We start from the raw sequence: 21,831 nt of genomic DNA, 5'->3' as shown, positions 1-21,831 counted from the left end.
TTTAAGAAAATCAGCAGGGAAGGTGATGGGGCTAGGGTGTCAAATATTAAAACAAAGGGGGGAGTGTGAAGGTTTATGTTGAACCTAGCTGGAGTTTGGAGTAGGCAATATACCCTGCTGAGTTACAAAAGTAAAAGCAGATACCAGAAAAGCACAAAGCTGGCTGGGTATGAGCTGGATAGAATAACTGAGATTACAGCAGTTACCGAAGGGAAAAAAAAGAGTTTTTTAGAGAGAAAGGAAACAGAGAAAGTGAGATTTGTGAGGTGTAGGGCTGAACTGTTATGTTGAAACTACAGACCGGTCACATGGAAGTTCAGCATCATAAAGCTGAGCCTGAGCTGTGTATGTGCAGAGGGAAAGCGAACACTCAGGTCCTTAAGAGCTTACAAGCTATTGCTCTCCTGAAGTCCCTGAAATCTAAATGTAATCATATTGCTAACCTGAATAAATGAGCAAGCATGTGGATGGGAGAAGGACTTGAACATATAAGTGCTCACGTGTATAATGAATGTATAGTGAAAATTGTGCTATTGAACACAGTCGATAGATTTGCATGTTTAAGGGATTGTAAATGACTGAAAAACACATTAAGCTACATTTTCAAAGCATCCTTGTTAAGTGTGAAGTTAGAGTCTTAATCATGCAAAATATCCTGGATTATTAATACCAATCATGAAATGTCCTTATACACTTCAAGAGTTATTAATTTTAGCACATCAAAAACTTGATCTAATGTCAAATATTAGTACTGAAATGTGACTTTGAAATTCTAGTATGAGTAAACATGCAAAGTTATGTGCATACTATCCATCCATGTATTTCTTGATTGTTTAAGCAATAGAGACAGTAAACAGTTTTAATTTGAAAAAGCTCATAGACCTTAAGGACAGAAAGGACCATTATGATCTTCTAGTCTGATATCCTCCATAATGTGGGCCAAGCAATTTCACCAATTGCTTCCTGCATTAAGCCTGTAACTTCTGGTTGAGCCAGAGTACATTTTTTAGAAAAAATCCAAGCCATAATTTACAGACTTAAAGGGCATGTCTTCACTGCAGAGTTAGTCCAGGTGATTAGCACCTGGGTCTGAATACCCACGTTAGCCTCACTGCAAAGTCATAACTAAATTACTGTGCACTCATTGGTACTGCATTCTCCCACGTGTGTCACTAGGGCTTCTGGTGACATGTTCCATGGTTCTGTTGTGTGGCACTAAGCTGAATCACCCTATGATTCTTTCCCAGTAAATTATGGGAGGATTAGTCTGTGCTGGTGGGCATACAAGGGGAATTGTGGGAAGGTATCTGAATTTGTCTCATTTCAGATTCTCTCCACTGGCTGTCGTTATGCCTTTCCGTGCTAAATTAAAGAGCCCTCTACTATCAGAAATGTGCATCTGCATGTTTGCAGCTGTAAAACAACAATATCCAACTAGGCCAGGGGTAGGCAACCTATGGCAAGGGTGCCAAAGGCGGCACGCGAGCTGATTTTCAGTGGCACTCACGCTACCCGGGTCTTGGCCACTGGTCTGGGAGGCTCTGCATTTTAATTTAATTTTAAATGAAGCTTCTTAAACATTTTAAAAATCTTACTTACTTTACATACAACAATAGTTTAGTTCTATATTATAGACTTATAGAAAAACACCTTCTAAAAACATTGCAATGTATTACTGGCTCGCGAAACCTTAAATTAGAGTAAATAAATGAAGACTCAGCACAGCACTTCTGAAAGGTTGCCAACCCCTGAACTAAGTCAACAGTTCTCAAACTGTGGCTCAGGCCCCCGGGCTGGTGTTAAACTGGCTGGGGCCTGAGGCTGAAGCCTGAGCTCCGCTGCCAGGGACTGAAGCCAAAGCCCGAGCCCCACTGCCTGGGGCTCAGGCTTAGTTTTCAGCCCTGGGTGGCAGATTACAGGGCCCCAGCTGGATCTGAGGCCCTTGAGCTTTGGCCCACTCTGCCCAGAGTGGCGGGGCTCAGGCGGGCTCAGACTTCAGTCCCCCCTCTTGGGGTTGTGTAGTAATTTTTGTGGTTAGAAGACGGTTGCGGTGCAATGAAGTTTGAAATCCCCTGAACTAAGGCCTAGTCTACACTACAATTTTGGGTTGAATTTAGCAGCGTTACCTCGATTTAAGCCTGGACCCGTCCACACGACGAAGCCCTTTTTTTCAATTTAAAGGGCTCTTTAAATCAATTTCTTTACTCCACCTCCGACAAGGAGATTAGCACTGAAATTGGCCTTTCCGGGTTGAATTTGGGTTAGTGTGGATGCAATTCGACGGTATTGGCCTCTGGGAGCTATCCCAGAGTGCTCCATTGTGACCGCTCCAGACAGCGCTCTTAACTCAGATGCACTGGCCAGGTAGACAGGAAAAGGCACGTGAACTTTTGAATTTCATTTCCTGTTTGGCCAGTGTGGCGAGCTGATCAGCACAGGTGACCATGCAGAGCTCATCAGCATGATGTGCACATTGCCAGGGCACATTGCCCGGCCCTACTTTGTGAGAAGTCTATGTCCATGTCTATGTCCTCATCACTCTCTTCACCGCGCTGCCATTGCCTCCTCGCCTGCTTTTGCTTTTGCAGCTTCTGGTTCTGCGCTGAAAAAAGGTGCGAAACAATTGTCTGCCGTTGCTCTGATGGTGGGAGGGGCGACTGACGACATGGCTTACAGGGAATTAAAATCAACAAAAGGGGTGGCTTTGCATCAAGGAGAAACACAAACAGCAGTCACAGAGAATGGCCCCCTCAAGGATTGAACTCAAACCCCTGGGTTTAGCAGGCCGTTGATTTCACAAAACAAATCGGGTCAATTTCTTGTTTTGATCCATCTATCTTTTACATCTTAGGCAGGCAGTAGACGATGCAGTATGACTGCTAGCCATCGTCAGTTCCTGGGTGCTCGGCAGAAGATGCTGCATTATGATTGCTAGCCATCATCATCTCCTGGCTGCTCGCCAGAAGATGGTGCAGTACGACTGCTAGCCATCGTCATCTCCTGGGTGCTCGGCAGAAGATGGGAATGACCTGGCTGAGTCACTCCCATGTCTGCCCAGGTGCCCCTGACCAACCTCACCGAGGTTGGCTAAAAGAGTACCCAGAAGTACGACGACGATGGCTACCAATTGTAATGCACCGTCTGCTGCCAAAAGGCAATGAGCTGCTGCTGTGTAGCAATGCAGTCCCACGTCTGCCAGCACTCAGGAGACGCACGGTGACGGTGAGCTGAGCGGGCTCCATGCTTGCCGTGGTATGGCATCTTCTCAGGTAACCCAGGAAAAAAGGCGCAAAACCATTGTCTGCCATTGCTTTCACGGAGGGAGGGAGGCAGGGAGGGAGGGGGGGGCCTGACGACATGTACCCAGAACCACCCGCAACACTGTTTTTGCCCCATCAGGCATTGGGATCTCAACCCAGAATTCCAATGGGCAGCGGAGACTCTGGGAACTGTGGAATAGCTACCCACAGTTCAACGCTCCAGAAGTCGACGCTAGCCTTGGTACCATGAACGCAGTCCACCGACTTAATGCACTTAGAGCATTTTGTGTGGGGACACGCACAATCGACTGTATAAAAACAATTTCTAAAAAAACAACTTCTATAAATTTGACCTAATTTCGTAGTGTAGACATACCCTAAACTAATCATCCTTATTCAGTTAGACACCCATTGCATCAGATTCCAGGTACGATATGGAAAATGCGCACACAGTGTGCTTCGCCATTTTAAATGGGAGTGAATAATGTCAATTTATAGTCATATTAATCTAAATTAATATGGATCTTGTTCCCTCACCTTATATGTTAGGGATTCTCATTCAGGTCACAGGATGCATCTTGTCATCGGTTCACTGATGTGAATAGGTAATGTGCGTCATCTGATGCCTTGTCCTGTGTTTGCATTATGCAGGATTAATTTACTGTAGCTGTACAAGGACTGGAAATGGAGTACAGGTAATCAGTGTGTGTGTGTAAAATTTATATGTGTCAGTATATATGTGTATATATGGAGAATGCCCAAGGATGTAGTGAATTATAAAGGTTTTACTTATGAGTACAGGATGGCCATGTTGCTCCTGAGTGACACCGTTTGCTACATAACAGGAAAACATTGTTTCCTGCACAAAATGCATATTCAGTGAGACAAGGGCACCTCTAGACCACAGCTTCATTCAGTTCCCTATTCAGTAAGATGCATGCTATCTTCAAACCTCTGAAGAGCTCCACTGACTTCAATGGAACTATTGTTTGCAGTGGTGTTGTAGCCATGTTGGTCCCAGGATATTAGCAAGACTAGGTAGGTGAAGTAATATCTTCATGGGTCACCTTAAGGAAGAATTGCTGGACAAATGTCCAATGAAACTAACAATATACCTGAGATACCTCAATGGTATTTTCATCCTCTGTACAGACACCCTACATTTCCTAATAGATTTCCACCCCAACTTCAACAACCACCACCCATCCATCAGATTTTCTCTAGAACACTCCCACACTGGCAAAAACTTCCTGGATACCATGATCAGCTTAAAAATGGAACCCTACAGACAAGTATATACGAGAAACTCACAGATCACTATAGTTACCTTCACAGATCCAGTTACCGCCCCAAACAAACAAGAAATCTGTTATCTACAGCCAGGCACTCATATATCACAGAATATGCTCTGAGGAGAAAGTCCAGGATACACACCTTAACACACTTAAAACCACCGTCACCAGACAAGGGCACTTCATCAGAGAAGTAGATCACATCATGGAACGGGCCATCCAAATACCTCAAGAGAATCTGCTTCAATACAGGAAAAAAATCCCTCCAACCACACACCCCTAGTTGTCACATACCACGCCACACTGGAACACATATGGCATATCATTAAACAATTACAACCCATACTCAGTGGGGACTATATCCTGAAATAAAACTTTCCTGAATCCCTTCTTCTGTCCTTCAAACTACTCCTCAGTGTCACCAAGTTCATCATCAAAAGCAAGCTCCCACAGCCCACGACACACCAATTCAAACTGGCAGGTACCAGACCCTGCCAGAACAACAAATGCAAAACCTGCAGCTATATCTCTGCTGCTACACTGATCAATAACCCCCACAACACACTTTTCAAGATCCATGGGTCCTACACATGCTTATCACCACATGTGGTGTACCTCATCCAGTGCACTAAATGCCCCAGTAACAGCTATGTGAGTGGAATGAGACTAAGCTCACAAATGAGCTCTCACCGAAAAATGATGAAAGACAAAAACACCACATCCCCTGTGAGCGAACACTTTTCACAAAGTGATCACTCCATATCTGATCTTTCAGTACACAACACCTTCAAAAGATAAGCCTGTGAGCTTATATTCATAACTTTGCTAGATGCTAAAAATCATGGACTTTATAAAGACACTGGATTTATGGCTTATTAGAACAATCTGTAACCCACTAACCCCTCTTTTTTGTCCCATGACTGTAGAGGTGTTAACTGGCCACTTCACCTTGAATGGTCTCTTACAGCTTGTGTGTAAAATCCTTATGCTAAACAATCTGTCCCCCCCTTGTATTTAGCTCTGACACTCCGAGTACCTTGCCCAGACTTGAAGAAGAGCTCTGTGTTAGCTCAAAAGCTTTTCTTTCACCAGCTGAAGTCAGGCCAATACAAGTATTGCCTCCTCCACCTTGTCTCTTCAGTGGAACTACTCGCTTACTAAATCAGGGCCTCAATGCACATGAATAGATCCTGTAGAATGAGACAAACCCTGGGCTCTGTTCTGCAGAAGACTCTGCGTGTTCTGGGGCACTGTGCTCTCTTTCCAGTTAAGTGGATTGGGTGTATCAACCATGTGGTGCCCTCTCATATTTAGCTTCACATTGTGTGTTAGCAGAGCAGAGAGAGGGACGTAGCTTTTCTTAGCTACAATCAGAGTGAAATAACTGATGATAAAGATTCTTCAAAGTGAAATCTAAGTAGCCATTAAGTAATATTGTAGATCCAGCATTGCATGGTAAAAACGTCAGGGCCAAAGATTCCTTAGCTGGTTCATCCTTGCAGTCAGTCATATTTCCATAGGTTTCTAGATGTGCCCCCATGTGATCTAGGTGAATGTGCGTAATGCAAAGCTTTGCTGCTGGGCCAGAAGGCACCTATGCATGTTCAGCTCCAGCCATACAATAGTTTTTATTTTTGACTTGTTTTTCCATATGCAAGATGCTAACAAATAATATTCAGATGATTTTTTAAGTATCTCCCAGACATTCAAAACCCGATTTGTTTCAAAACTGCAAGCTCTGTGTGCATTCCCATCCCTTGGAAGAACTACAATGATATGCAAATAGCATGTTATTGTTAATACCTAGAATGACAGAGAAAAATATACAAAAAGCTTAATGAATGGAAGAAGAAAGGAAAGTGGTAACTGACATTTCTAGCTGGGGAATATGACAATCAACAGCAGGGCTACCAGCCAAATCCTCCTATAGGCCTGAAAATGCTAAAAGCTTCACTGAATGTAAACAAATGCCATGTTCGGAGGAGAGGAGTCTTAGGGGACAGATCTGTTAACCATCAGTGGGCATGTTTCATCTCACCGCTCATTTCAAGCTAGTTAAAGAGAGCTTTGTGTACCTGCTTACAGACGGGAGCTGGGAATCTGTGGCACAGGAAACCATGGCCTTCCCCCACAGCCTAAAAGTAGATAATATAGATTCTGCCTCTCTCTATAAAATATAATATACACCATATATAAACATAAAATTCTTCAAACACTTTCCCTTAGGCTAGATCTGTGCTATTTATACACAAAGGACAAGGAAAATGTAAACTGCAGGTCAAAAGTGAGGAGAGATTTATTTTTGAGTATCGTGAAAAAGGCAAACTTATCTTGTTATATGAACCTGGAATGGATTGAAATGCAGGTCAAGACTTTTTTTTTTTAAGTAAACAGGTTAAATCTCTGAGCTCATATTTTATATATATATATACCGGTAATTGAAATGTAAGTGGCAAAGTGCTGTTCTAGTAAAGCATTTAACCAGGTACTTAACCTTAAGCATATGCTTAGTCCCACTGAAGTCAGTGGAACTGCTTAAGTGCTTTGATGGATCCTGGCCTACAACCTCAGAGGCCTTCTCTCAAGGATTTATGCAAGAGGACAAAATTTCACTCTGTGAGCAAAGGGACTTGTCATATATGCTTACCAGTCCTGAAATCTATACAAGCTAACAGGCAAGGCACGTTATTTAGATGGTTCTGAGATTACAAAGAAACAAAATTGCCTCAAAACTGTATTATGACATTGTGAAAGTTTGAACAGAGCATTGAGGAAGTTAAGTATTATTCTTATTACTTTAGACAAAGATGCTAAATAAGAGTGGGGTTGCAAAATCCAACCCAAGGTGACTCCCAAAAACTGGTGGCAAATTACAGCATGTGCAACATAGACACTTAAAAACCCGTTTGCATTAAATTGTACGTAGCAGTCCCTCAAATTCAAAAAATGGACCATGCTAAGAAACTGAAAAAAAATATTTCGGGGTGAGTCTGATCTCAGTTATGCTACGGTGGAGTCTTGATTCTGCAGCCATGTCTGTGTGGCAAATCCCTGCATGCTCATGGGGCCCCAGTGACTTCAGTGTGACTCTATGCAAAGGCCTGATCACAGGGACCCAAATTCATGAATCAGGAGTAGCTCCACTGAAGTGAATGGAATTAAGTTGCTGTAAAAGCAATTTGAGTGAGATCAGAACCAGGCCCTTAAATAGCAACCTGACAAATCACTAAAGTCAGCTAGTGCTATGGGAAATCTGGGATATTTGCTTTAATCAGTAATAATTTGTTTTGTAACTAGTGACAATTCATACTTGGTAAATGTTAATTTAACTGGAGTTTGAAAAGCAAACAGACTCTCAGTGTGCTAGCTTGTTAGAGGAAAAAATCTTAATGGCCAAAATAAAGGTAGGTTTGTAAATGATGCATGACACAATGTCAGTCCAAATGAATTTAATTTGCTGTGGCTGTTTGACAATACCAAGAAGGCGCAGTCGGTCACAAAGTCCTTTTTGATTTTTTTTCCTGACCCAGTAATTTGAGTAGGGTTTCCTTCATAATAGTGCCTTTATTGCACAGCAAGCACTATTGAATCCCACACCAGTAAACCAAGGGATGCCCACAGGGATTTGTTCATCTTCTTTCTTTCTTTTCTCTCGCTCTCTCTTTTTGTATTTATGAAAATATAATGGTCTTGCTAACTCATTTCTGTGAAACAGGTTTGTCTGTCATACCTGAAGGTGGCATGTTAATTATCACTGACACAATCTGCACTCTGAAACACAATCTTCACAAATATTCACACAGCATCCTGCTTTTTATTTTCCAGCGTGAATAAATCATGTGACATTTTTTAATCTTCTCCTTGTTTTTTGCAAAAATTTGTTTGTGGATTAATCAAACTAGTAATTTAAATTAAGGTTCTCAATTATGGCCCAGAATCTCTACTGTTTTACACCTTGTTGTAGTAATTTGCCTGTGCTGAGTGGTTGTGAAACTCTGCCAGATTAGAAGAATGGTATTTTACATCCTCTTTGCTCTCACTTTCCATAGGTGTAAATAACTATACAAAGCATAAGGTAGTGGAGAATGAGGTCTAAATGCATTGGCTTTACATGCAATACCTTCATGCAAAGTAAGTAATACAAAGTCCTATGGCCTGTGTTATACAGGAGTCAGACAAGATGATCACTGTGGTCATTCCTAGTCTTAGAATCTATGAATATTTAAAATATTGTAAAATACACACTCACCCCACACGTGATAAATTATATTTATTGTGAATCTTTGACTGCTTCACCTGTGCTCTGCCCACTTTTCCACAACTAATTCTAACATTCCAAGCCTCTGATCAACTGCAGATATACACCATTTAACTGGAAAAAATCAACATGTCACTAAAATTTTCTTTTCTTTCCCCTTCAGATTTAAACTGTCCTGATGACAACAATAGGATAATTGTCCTGCACTGGTAACTGATTGAAGATTTGACATCATGTGACGCTACAGAGCTACAAAGGGGAATTTGATACCATTTCATGGAGTATTTCCTGGCTTTCCAGTGGGACACAAGTGCTTCTACCAACAGAAGACCAGCAGATCTCTTTGCTTTGGTAGTGGGTGCAATGCCCCAGAATGACTTGCATTTCCTGTGCTTAAAAAAAAGAAAGAAAGAAAGAAAGAAATGCATGTCCTGGGGGAAGGCAGGATTTCAAGCCAGGCAATCTCCCGACTCTGTCAATCATCCAATATTGGTGACTGGGAAGGGAAGATACCAGGTACTAATAAGAATCAGGAGGAACACTGAATCGAATTTAGCCCCATTTATCTGTTAGCAACTGATGTTATTTGTCACCCAATCATCACACCCCAGTCAGAAGGTGAGTTGTGGAGGGTTTGAGGATCCTGCAATAATCCATGGGGATTGGGGGTTGCCCTTGTCTGTGCTGGGATGTGGGATATGGGTGGGGCACTGATTAGTCCCTGCCTGAGAGATCACAAGGAACATGGAAAAGTGTATTTTGTCAGGGCTCACACAGGGAAGGGTAGGTAACAAGTGTATTTCATGCCAGCAGTAGCAACATGAAAATCCACAAGGCAGGGGTGCTGGAACAATTTGTAGAGTGGAGGTGCTGAAAGCCATTGAACCAAATTGTAAACCCTGTATATGATGGAAACCACTTCATGCCAGGGGATGAGGCAGCATCCCCAGTACCCCTAGTTCCAGCACGAATGGTGCAAGGCACAATAACTATTCCCCCAAGACTTCTGCTGAAGACCCAAGGCCAGACTTCAAGATAGGCAATGACATACTTCCCTAGCTTTGTCTTGGAAGTAAAGGTAGTCTGCTCTAACTCAGTACTAAAACCACTACTCTCCAAAATCAATAGCTAGAGTTTAAGGGACTGAATGTGAGATATGCAGAGGTCCTATGATTCCTAGCCATTTCATGAGAACTACAGGTGCCCAGCACTTCTCACTTCAACAGTTGTCTTTTAGCTTAACAGCACTGTTTTTCGAAGGCTAGACAAGAGATGCCTCACAGCAGAGTTTGTCTGAAAACAAACAAGGTCTTAGATCATAAACTCTGTGAAGAATGCAGCCCTTGCAAAAAGTAATCCATTCATGTCTCTGATTGTGAATACCCCTGGCCTTAACCAGAAGACTGTAACCATCACTGGGTGTATCCCATGTTTAAGAGCAGTGCAGTGAGTTGGGTAAAATACGGTCCAGCAAAGGTTCTTATCACTGTTTGATATATCATGTACAGTTAGCTCTGGATTCTGTTTTGTTTACGAAATGTGTCTCTGTTAAAGATTTGTAACACTTGAGAGATCATATTAAAACATAATTATCACCAGTTGTAGGTATAATTCCTTGACTATGGACCTCCTCTTTCTCCAGCTGAAGTCAATGGAGCCTTTTTATTGGCTTCTATTGATGCAGGGTTGGGACCTACATTTCTATTATAATTTTTAACATGCCTCATTAGCATGAATTTTGTGCCAGGACCAGTTTCATCTGATGGCTTCATGGTACTTGAACTGAAATGAGCGTAAACATAATTATTTGTGTATGCAGCTCAATGCTACCACTACAAATAATAATGATAAGTAATAAATATTCTGAGGAATCACCTCGCTGTGAGAGCTAATGAATTTAGAAATTAGGGGTGAAATCCTGGCCCTAGTGAAGTCAATAACAAAGCTGTTGTTGACTTCAATAAGGCCAGGATTTTACCCTGCTTAGAGACCTGAAACAAAATAGAACAAATATTGGAGAAAGCACTTTACAATTGGCTTAAAAATGACATTTCAACTGATGAAATGATCCTAAAAAGAAAATGTATTGCATATTTTATAGCCCTTTAATATGTTGTCAAAGCTACAAGTGGGTGAAGAAAAGTACTGCATATGCTGGCAAAAAGTAACGAAATGTGTACAAGTTAGTTGCTGGCTTTGCCGTGCATACTTTCCAGGGACCTGCTGCTTTAAGTGACCCGTTATTGGAATGTATTATTAAATTATAACTATATATTTAATGAACAGAATAAGTATTCAGAGAATGTCAATCAGAACTGTAAGGAAATTACCCAGGAGAGAATAGTCAAAATGAAATTACTTGTCCATTGTACGGTAATGCATGTGTGTGGGATACAAAATGTATTCTTGGGGTAACACTATACCATAAAACACATGGCTAGCAAAGCCACAGCTTACACTGCTACTGATCTGGCTGAAAGTACATTTAGCAGAGGGCTAGGACATTAGGTGAAGGAAGTTTAGGATCTTAAATAAGCCAATGTTCCAATTTAGCATTTTCCATTCCAAGAATGTCAATTAGAAAAATAAAATCATTGGCCAAACAATGATGACTTTTTATACATTTTTTTCATATTGAAAAATTCCCGGTGGAAAGACACAGAATTTGTATCATTTCCATTTTTAATACCTACAAATCTGACTTCTTTCTATGTGCAAGATTTTGTGCTGAAGTCACCTGGGATCTCAGAAAAAGAGTTGAGAGTTATGGTGCATGGAGTATGCAAAATAAAAAAAATTCCCCTATTGAAGGTCAGTTCTGCCCTCCTTCTAAAATACTTACACAGACTCCTGAATGTCGTGTTAAAAGACGTAGCATTTTCTTCAGCTAGGGAAAGAGCTGAAAAGGAGTCACTTGGAACCAGATGGAATGTTCGAATTCTACAGAGGGAAATGGAGTAGCACTGGGATTTTAGAATATCAGGAATGCGCAATAAAATGGAAAGAATTTAGCATGGGTTTATGGAAGGTTTAACAAAAATAGCAACTTTGAAGGAAAAAGAAAATATAATGAAAGCTGGCAAAAAAAAATTAAAAAACATTAATTTGATGGTAAAGTTAATTTCCAAGAGACTATTGAAAACATTTTTGGAGGAGTCTGGCTAAAGATAATGTTAGTGCTAGAAACAGTCAAGTAAAGATTGAGGTTTTCTTGCTGTTTAGGTTTCATTTTCTTTTCTAAATACTGCACTATTTACAAATGTAACAGATCAATTTGTTAGCTGTGGTGGAGAATCTCAACAAAAAGCAGAAACGTTTCTTCAGATTATTTCCAATTAGCAATTCTCAATACCTTTTTGTACCTCAGCATCTTGAAGCATAGTATGTCCACTGTTGTGTACGGTGTTTAAGTGTTATGACAGTGTGTGCAGTTAGAGCACCTTTAACAATGGAATATTCCAGGTGTGAAGTTCAGAGACATGTTTGTTAGAAGCAGCTAATGCTGGAGCTGGCTGGAGATACTGAATCAAAGAATACCAACCTTCCCCCTCCATGTGCCAACTTGATTATTTTATCATTCTTAACCAGTTAAAGCCTTCTGAGTTACTGGCAGGTATGACTAGCTTATTGGATTTTGAGAAATGCAACATCTACTACTTCCAATTGTTCTGCCTTGTCTACATCAGACTTATTTCCTAAAATTTAAAATTTCCCACTGTCGCTTCCAGTGGTTCATTTCCACCAGGGTTTGCAACGGTGGCAGCTCAGTCTAGTATAGACACTGCACTGGTGTTTGTGCTAGTGTTTTAACTATTGATCCAGTTAGGTACACTTATGTGGCTCTCTTCACTATAGTATCTGAGCAGCTCCTACAAGTTAAACAAAGAAAACAATGCTTTCTCTCTCGCTGTCTCCACCTAGGAGCAGCCTTGGGTCTGTTTTCCCCTCTCTATTCCCTCCTTTAATAAATCTGAGAGAATGAGGGCACTATTGTGGGGAAATTGGGTTAAAAAAGTGGATTTTACATTTATCTCCGAATGTGATAATTCCAGTGGTCATTCTTAATTCTTCCAGCAGTGAGTTTCAGAGCCTTGGTCTGTTACCTGTGGTCATGAGTTACCCCTTCTTGGTCATCTTATCCTGCTCAGTCTTGCTCTAGGTAGGATTACACAACATGGTGGTTAAAAAGGTGGTGGTTTGCCTGTGTTCAGGCTTCCTTTGTCCTATGGGAAAGAAGCTTAGCGTAGAAGGGATGCCTCCATCTTGCAAACATAGCAGTCTTTACAGTTTGAGTTAAAGAGACCAGTGCCAGCGAGAGTACAACTGCCAAAGCAAAAAAACACCAACCCAAACAACAACCTGGAATGCCACCACTGGAATTGTGCTGCCCCAACCACCTGGAATGCCACCCCTGGAATTCTGCCGCCCCAAGCACTTGCTTGGTTTGCTGGTGCCTAGAGCCGGCCCTGAAAGATGAATTTCAATAGACCCATGTACTCTGGATCAGGCACAGACGGGGCCTCGTAACACACATGAGAGGGGAAGCAAAGTGTGAGTAAAGGAAATAACAATATTGCTTATGGAAAGAATGACATTTGTGGGACTGATACTCTAAGGGTATGTCTATACATTGAAATTTTACTGATTTAATAGAAGTCAATTTTTTAGAAATTGATTTGATACAGTCAATTGTGTGTCCCCCCACTAAACGCATTAAGTCAGCAGAGTGCATCCATAGTACCAAGGCTAGCGTCGACTTTCGGAGCGTTGCACTGTGGGTAGCTATCCCACAGTTCCCTCAGTCTCTGCTGCCCATTGGAATTCTGGGTTGAGCTCCCAATGCCTGATGGGGCAAAAACATTGTCATGGGTGATTCTGGGTACATGTCGTCAGGCCACCCTCCCTCAGTGAGAGCAATGGCTGAGAATCGTTTCATGCCTTTTTTCCATGCAGACGCCATACCACAGCAAGCATGGAGCCCGCTCAGATCGCTGCAGCTTTTATGAGCACTGTAAACACCACCCGCATTATCCTGCAGTATATGCAGCACCAGAACCTGCAAAAGCAGGCGAGGAGGCGACGGGAGCGCAGTGACAAGAGTGATGACGACATGGACACAGACTTCTCTCAAAGTATGAGCCCTGGCAATTTGGACATCATGATGGTAATGGGGCAGGTTCATGCTGTGGAACGCCGATTCTGGGCCCGGGAAACAAGCATAGACTAGTAGGACCGCATAGTGTTGCAGGTCTGGGATGATTCCCAGTGGCTGAGAAACTTTCACATGCATAAGGGCACTTTCATGGAACTTTGTGACTTGGTTTCCCCTGCCCTGAAGTGCAAGAATACCAAGATGAGAGTAGCTCTCACAGTTCACAAGCGAGTGGTGATAGCCCTCTGGAAGCTTGCAACGCCAGACAGCTACTGGTCAGTCGGGAATCAATTTGGAGTGGGCAAATCTACAGTGGGGGCTGCTGTGATCCAAGTAGCCAACGCGATCACTGAGCCGCTGCTATCCAGGTAGTGACTCTGGGAAATGTGCAGATCATAGTGGATGGCTTTCCTGCAATGGGATTCCCTAACTGTGGTGGGGCAGGAGATGGAATGCATATTCCTATCTTGGGACCACAGCACCAAGGCAGCCAGTACATAAACCGAAAGGGGTACTTTTCAATGGTGCTGCAAGCATTGGTGGATCACAAGGGACGTTTCACCAACATCAACGTGGGATGGCCGGGAAAGGTACATGACACTCGCATCTTCAGGAACTCTGGTCTGTTTCAAAAGCTGCAGCAAGGGACTTTCTTCCCAGACCAGAAAATAACTGTTGGGGATGTTGAAATGCCTATAGTTATCCTTGGGGACCCAGCCTACTCCTTAATGCCATGGCTTATGAAGCCATACACAGGCACCCTGGACAGTAGTCAGGAGTTGTTCAACTATAGGCTGAGCAAGTGCAGAATGGTGGTGGAATGTGCCTTTGGACATTTAAAAGCGCGCTGGCACAGTTTACTGACTCTGTTAGACCTCAGTGAAACCAATATTCCCATTGTTATTACTGCTTGCTGTGTGCTCCACAATATCTGTGAGAGTAAGGGTGAGACATCTATGGCAGGGTGGGAGGTCGAGGCAAATCGCCTGGCCGCTGACTATGCGCAGCCAGACACCAGGGTGGTTAGAAGAGCACAGCAGGGCATGCTGCGCATCAGAGAAGCTTTGAAAACCAGTTTCATGACTGGCCAGGCTACAGTGTGAACGTTCTGTTTGTTTCGCCTTGATGAAAACCCGCTCCCTTGGTTCACTCTACTTCCCTGTAAGCCAACTGCCCTCCCCTCCCCCCTTTGATCACCGCTTGCAGAGGCAATAAAGTCATTGTTGTTTCAAATTCATGCATTCTGTATTACTTCATCACACAAATGGGAGGATAACTGCCAAGGTAGCCCAGGAGAAGAAGTTGGGGAAGAGGGAAGCATCGGGTGGGGTGGGGGAGGAGGGAAGGATAAGGCCACACTGCACTTCAAAACTTATTGAATGCCAGCTTTCTGTTGCTTGGGCAGTCCTTTGGGATGGAGTGGTTGGGTGCCCGGAGTTCCCCCCACCACATTCTTGGGCCTCTGGTTGAGGAGGCTATGGAACTTGGGGAGGAGGGCGGTTAGTTACACAGTGGCTGCAGCAGCGGGACTTTCTTCCCAGACCAGAAAATAACCGTTGGGGATGTTGAAATGTGTGCTCCTGCTGCCTTTCCTGCACCTCAACAATATGCCGGAGAATATCAGTTTGATCTTCTAGTAGCCTCAGTGTTGCATCCTTCCTCCTCTCATCATGCTGATGCCCACCTATCATCTTGATCCTGCCACATGTCCTCGTGTTCATTTACTGCTTTCCTGCACTCTGACAGTGTCTGCCTTCATGCATTCTGCTGGGTTCTTTCAGTGTGGGAGGACTACATGAGCTCAGAGAACATTTCATTGCGAGTGCATTTTTTTCACCTTCTAATCTTCGCTAGCCTCTGGGACGCAGACGATACGGGGAGTGTTGAAACATTTGCAGCTGCGGGAGAAAAAAATGGGAGAGTAGTATTTAAAAAGACACATTTTAGAGAACAATGGATAGACTCTTTCACGGTGAACAAGCTGTTAACATTACATGGTTTCAAACAGCAGCGCCCTCATTTCCCATACCAAGTACCCGTTGGGTTCACCATTTAAAATGGGTTGGCCGTATAAAAGGAGGGGCTGCGGTTTTCGGGTTAATGTGCAGCACAAACCCAGCTAACCCCCTTCTCCCCCCCCCACACACCCTATTCTGTGGGACGATCGCTTCACCCCTCCCCCCACTGCGGGGGGATCACAGCGGGGATGATTTCTGTTCAGCCACAGGCAAACAGCCCAGCAGGAACAGCCACCTCTGAATGTCCTCTTAATAAAATTCCCCTGTTTTAACCAGGTGTCCATGAATGATATCACTCTCCTGAGGATAAAGAACGCATGTTGCTTGAATGCCAGCAAACACCAGGACCATACGTTGCCATGCTTTGTTATACAATGATTCCAGACTATGTGCTACTGGCCTGGCGTGGTAAAGTGTCCTACCATGGAGGACGGACTAAGGCAGCCTTCCCCAGAAACCTTTTGCAAAGGCTTTGGGAGTACATCCAGGAGAGCTTCATTGAGATGTCCCTTGAGGATTTACTCTCCATCCCCATACACATTAACAGACTTTTCCAGTAGCTGTACTGCCTGCGAATGCATTCCAAGTCTTCAGGGCAAATTAATCATTAAACACGCTTGCTTTTAAATCATGTACAATATTTACAAAGGTACACTCACCAGAGGTCCCTTCTCCGCCTTCAAGGTCCATGAGCCCGCCTTGGGTGGTTTGGGTCGGGTGGGTACTGGGTCCAGGGTGATAAACAGTTCCTGGCTGTTGGGGAAAATGTTTTCTCTGCTTGCATGCTGTGTGCTATCATCTTCCTCATCCCCAAAATCCACATCCCTGTTGCGTGAGAATCCATTGACGGAGTCCACACACAGGGGTGGGGAGTTGTAGGGGCACCCCCTCGAATGGCATGAAGCTCATCATAGAAGCGGCATGTCTGGGTTTCTAACCTGGAGAGGCCGTTTGCCTCTCTGGTTCTTTGGTAGGCTTGCCTCAGCTCCTTAAGTTTCATGCGGCACTGCTGTGGGTTCCTGCTATAGCCTGTGTCCTTCATGCCCTTGGAGATTTTTTCAAATATTTGGGCATTTTGTCTTTTGGAATGGAGTTCTGATAGCACAGATTCGTCTCCCCACATAGCGATCAGATCCAGTACCTCCCGTTCAATCCATGCTGGAGCTCTTTTGTGATTCTGGGACTCCATGGTCACCTCTGCTGATCAGCTCTGCATGGTCACCGGTGCTGGTCAGCTCGCCACGCTGGCCAAACAGGAAATGAAATTTAAGAGTTCGTGGGGCTTTTCCTGTCTACCTGGCCAGTGCATCGGAGTTGAGAGTGCTGTCCAGAGTGGTCACAATGGAGCATCTGGGATAGCTCCCGGAGGCCAATACAGTCGAATTGCATCCACACTACCCCAAATTAGATCCAGCAAGGTCGATTTCAGCGCTAATCCCCTTGTTGGGGAGGAGTACCAAAATTGATTTTAAGAGCCCTTTAAGTTGACATAAATGGCTTTGTCGTGTGGATGGGTGCAGGGTTAAATTGCTCCAACGCTGCTAAATTCGACCTAAACTCGTAGTGTAGAGCAGGGCTAAGAAAGATTCAAAGAATACAGGTTTTTTCAGGTATCATAGAAGACTTCATTTTATTAACAAGAGACACATGTTGCCTGTGGCCTCTGCTTGATTGTAATTATATTCCTTAGAGCCATGCAAGTAGCTGATTACAAAACTCCAATATTTTTCTGTAATGATCCTCCAAACCCAGGCTTCCTGGGTCACTGGTAAGCAAGAGACTACAGTCAGTTTACCTGAATGTGTTGGGAAGCAGGATAAATGAAAGCAATTAGTCACTGTCAGATCTGTATTGTCTGTGACTCACAAGGCTGCCTGCTAGTCTCTCAAGAACAGTAAATCACACAGAAAATCTCAACTTCATGTGAACTAGGCTTTTATGAGTGGACTTCAAAACAAAACAAGAGAGAGTGAGTGATTGGTCTTCTCTTTAATGCCATGATCTTTACTGCTCCCATTACAATCAAAAGCAAAACTCCTATTAACTTCAGTGGTGCAGGATCTGGCCACAAGCATGGAAGTTGTTTTCCTTTATAATGCTGACCTTACACATCAGTCTTCTATTCTAAACATGGGATATAATTCATATACATAGCTGAAAGTATCTTAAGTCATGCTTTTTTCCATCAAATAATAACTCCTCATCAGTGTGCTCTATTTTCTGTGTGGTTCTAGCAGAAAGTTTTGAAACTAGAGATGGGCCTGAGCTCCATGGTTCAAATCCAAACTTTCCCAAACTTCAGGAGGGTTCAGGCTGAGCACACTGCTACTTGCTATATTATTAAAAGGGGACTTACAAAGCAACTGCTGATGTAAGGCTCTTATCCCCACAGCAATAAGCTTACACATAAAAGAACATTTCCCATATATCAAGTTACAAGAGAGAATTGCAGTAGTATTTCTAAATATTTAAATTTCTACTAACTAGGAGGTGAGAGTAAGTAATAACCATTCTACCGAGCCAGCTGTCCCTTTATAGTTATCAAGCAATAAAGTTCTCACATGAAATAGGTGCCAGTATACCTAAAGACAGCCAATCATTCTGAGGTGTTGAAGAAGGTGAGGATTTACGGCAGTACGGTACACAGCAGTGCATTAGCTAGGCTGCACGTCACTGGTGCAGCTGAAATGAAATTGATTTTCTTTTCTTATAGGCTCTGACATTTTACATATTTAATTGACATTTTATGTACCAGAAAATTATGTCTACATCTCAGCTTAACGCAGAATAAACCTGAATATTTTTGTATCCCGGCTAATGCTATAGGACCAGGATCTGGCCTTAAACTGCTGCCATGACATCGTTCCCGCTGTTTGGATGTTCTACTCCTTCCCCCATCCTGTGTCTGTCTTGTCTATTTAGACCAGGGGTCGGCAATCTTTCCAAAGTGGTGTGCCGAGTCTTCATTTATTCACTCTAATTTAAGGTTTCACATGCCAGTAATACATTTTAACCTTTTTAGAAGGTCTCTTTCTATAAGTCTATAATATATAACTAAACTATTGTTGTATTTAAAGTAAATAAGGTTTTTAAAATGTTTAAGAAGCTTCATTTAAAATTAAATTAAAATGCAGAGTCCCCCCCGTCCCCCCCCCCGGACCAGTGGCCAGGACCTGGGCAGTGTGAGTGCCATGGAAAATCAGCGTGCATGCTGCCTTTGGCATGTGTGCCATAGGTTGCCTACCCCTGATTTAGACTGTAAGCTCTTTGGTGCAAAGAAGGTCTGCTACCTTGTGTTTGGATAGTGCCTAGCACAGTGGAGCCCCATTCTTCGTTGGCCATTAGGCACCACCCTAATACACATGATTGTTAATAATAATAATACATGGCCAGTGGAGAATTCCTCTAGCTGAGGAGAACTCCTGGCTGGCATCAACCTAATGGAGGCAGCTCCTGTGTGAGGCACCCGACCCCAGCATAGGGGACATGCTAGGGAAGGTAGAGTTTTGCTGGGAGTGAGGTGGGGTGCAGCTACACTTTATCCTCTACTTGCATAAGGTCTTGAAGGGCTGGGCTGGTGCAAAATGAAGGAGCCATAACTCTGTCTCTTCCCCTGCACCAAGTGGAGCTCAGATGCAGGGAAGAATTGTACCCATTATGTGTGGTTAAATGATACCTCATGAACAAAAACAACATACAATTCTTTCCTCTCAAAGGACGACAAAGTGCTTTATAATCCATGTGCAACTGGAGTTGCTTCACCAGTTAAATATAGTTCTCTGTGAGGTGAAGGAAAGCAGCCAGCCAGGCAGGTAGCTTACTGTACAATGAACAGGGGGTGGGGGTGAGGATGAGGTGAAGTCTTGTCCAAGGACAACTATTCTCATGAACAGAGCCATGGGATCTTTAAAATTAATGCACAGCAGACAGGATGTTGATTATTCAGGCCTGTTCCAAATGAAACCCACATTGTAACCTGAATGTAACTCACTTTACCTACCTCTGAAAGATGAAAGGCTAAGTAGAACCTGATGGTAATTTGAACCTCTGGTGCCAGAAAATTCAGTGTACCCTAAGAGAGTAGATTTAAAGAACATTATTATGTAACTGGCTAAAGAGATCATCTAATATGTGGGGAGGCTGAGGGATGCCACATTGGAGACTCAGGGTGTGTGCAGATACAACAAAGCGATTGGGCCAAATTCTGCTGTCTGTTAACAACTATATAAATCCCTAGCAACTTCATACAAGTCAATCAAATTATTCCAGAATCATGCCGATGTTAAGAGAGCCTGATTTGTCCATTTACGTAAGTTAATACATTTAAGTAAATGTTGTTCTAATTTGATTGGCATACTGTACAAGAGAAAGTGATATACAAGTTTGCTACAAAGGTTGAAAACTGCAGACACCTTTCACACATAAAGCAGCAAATAACACATTCCTACTGGAACAGAAGAAAGTGGTAACTAGAGATGGACAAAAAATATTGACCAAATATTTTTTTCTGGAAAAATATGGGGTTCCATTTAAATTGAAAATTTGCACAGGAACATGTGATTTTCTTATTTTTGATGGGTAAATTCAAAATGAAATATGTTTTTAATTGTGGCACCTTAGAGACTAACATATTTATTTGAGCATAAGCTTTTGTGGGCTACAGCCCACTTCTTGGGATGCATCTGATGAAGTGGGTGAAAGCCCACGAAAGCTTATGCTCAAATAAATATGTTAGTCTCTAAGGGTAGGTCTATACTTACCGTGCGGGTCGACGTGGAGAGTTTGACTTCTCGGAGTTCGAACTATCGTGTCTAATCAAGACGCGATAGTTCGAACTCCCCACGCGCTCCGGTCGACTCTGGAACTCCACCACCGCAAACGGTGGTGGCGGAGTCGACCTTGGAGCTGCGGACTTTGATCCCGTGGCATCTGGACGGGTGAGTAGCCCGACCTAAGGTACTTCGACTTCAGCTACGCTATTCGCGTAGCTGAAGTTGCGTACCTTAGTTCGACACCCCCCCCCCCTTAGTGTAGACCAGGCCTAAGGTGCCACAAGTACTCCTGTTCTTTTTGCGGATACAGACTAACATGACTGCTACTCTGAAACATGTTTTTAATTGACATTTTGAATCAAGATTTTTAAATGTCATCATTTGGAAATGAAATGTGGGACTGTGAAAAGATATTTTGAAATGTAAAAATGTGTTTTAATCGAAAAATGTCAATTGTCTATTGTGGCATTTCTGAACTGAAATTTTTCAGTGCTTTTTGTTCTATGAAAATATTTGATATTTTGATTTTTTTTCATCCCATTTTGGGACTAAAACAGATGTTGAGATATCAGAATTTAATTTGCCAAACAGCACAAATGCAAACATTCTGACTTCCACCTGCAAAGTTGTAGACCAGTATGTTAGAACCCACTTCCACATGCTGGCAAATGCACTAACAAAATCACCATCAGACAAATGGAATGTTTTCCCTGTTGATAAGGAAGATCGAGCCAAAGTTATTTTCTGCTTTTGATATAAAGTATAATCTGTGGGAAGCCTGTGTGGCCCAGCTGCAGTATACCCCCTATAAGTAGTACACCCACTGAATTAAAACTGCTAATCACCAATCTGTGAGATACAGAAGTTCTGTTAGACAGCTGCATCAGTACTTCTCATTTTTTCACCATTTTGCTTCTGCTGCCACCAGTGAATATAAAGGTGCCTCTACTTGCTCTGTTATTTTGGTGACTAAACAGAAATGTTAATGTTAGCATGAGAAATAGGACCTCCAGTTGCTTGCCGGCTATAATAATATTACCTGCTAAATTCCAGAGTTTGGGGTTCGCTGATCTCCAGTT

Source organism: Mauremys reevesii, linkage group 2, assembly GCF_016161935.1.
Source record: "Mauremys reevesii isolate NIE-2019 linkage group 2, ASM1616193v1, whole genome shotgun sequence".
Classification (NCBI taxonomy): Eukaryota; Metazoa; Chordata; order Testudines; family Geoemydidae; genus Mauremys; species Mauremys reevesii.
Note: the sequence above shows the minus strand (reverse complement) of the source record.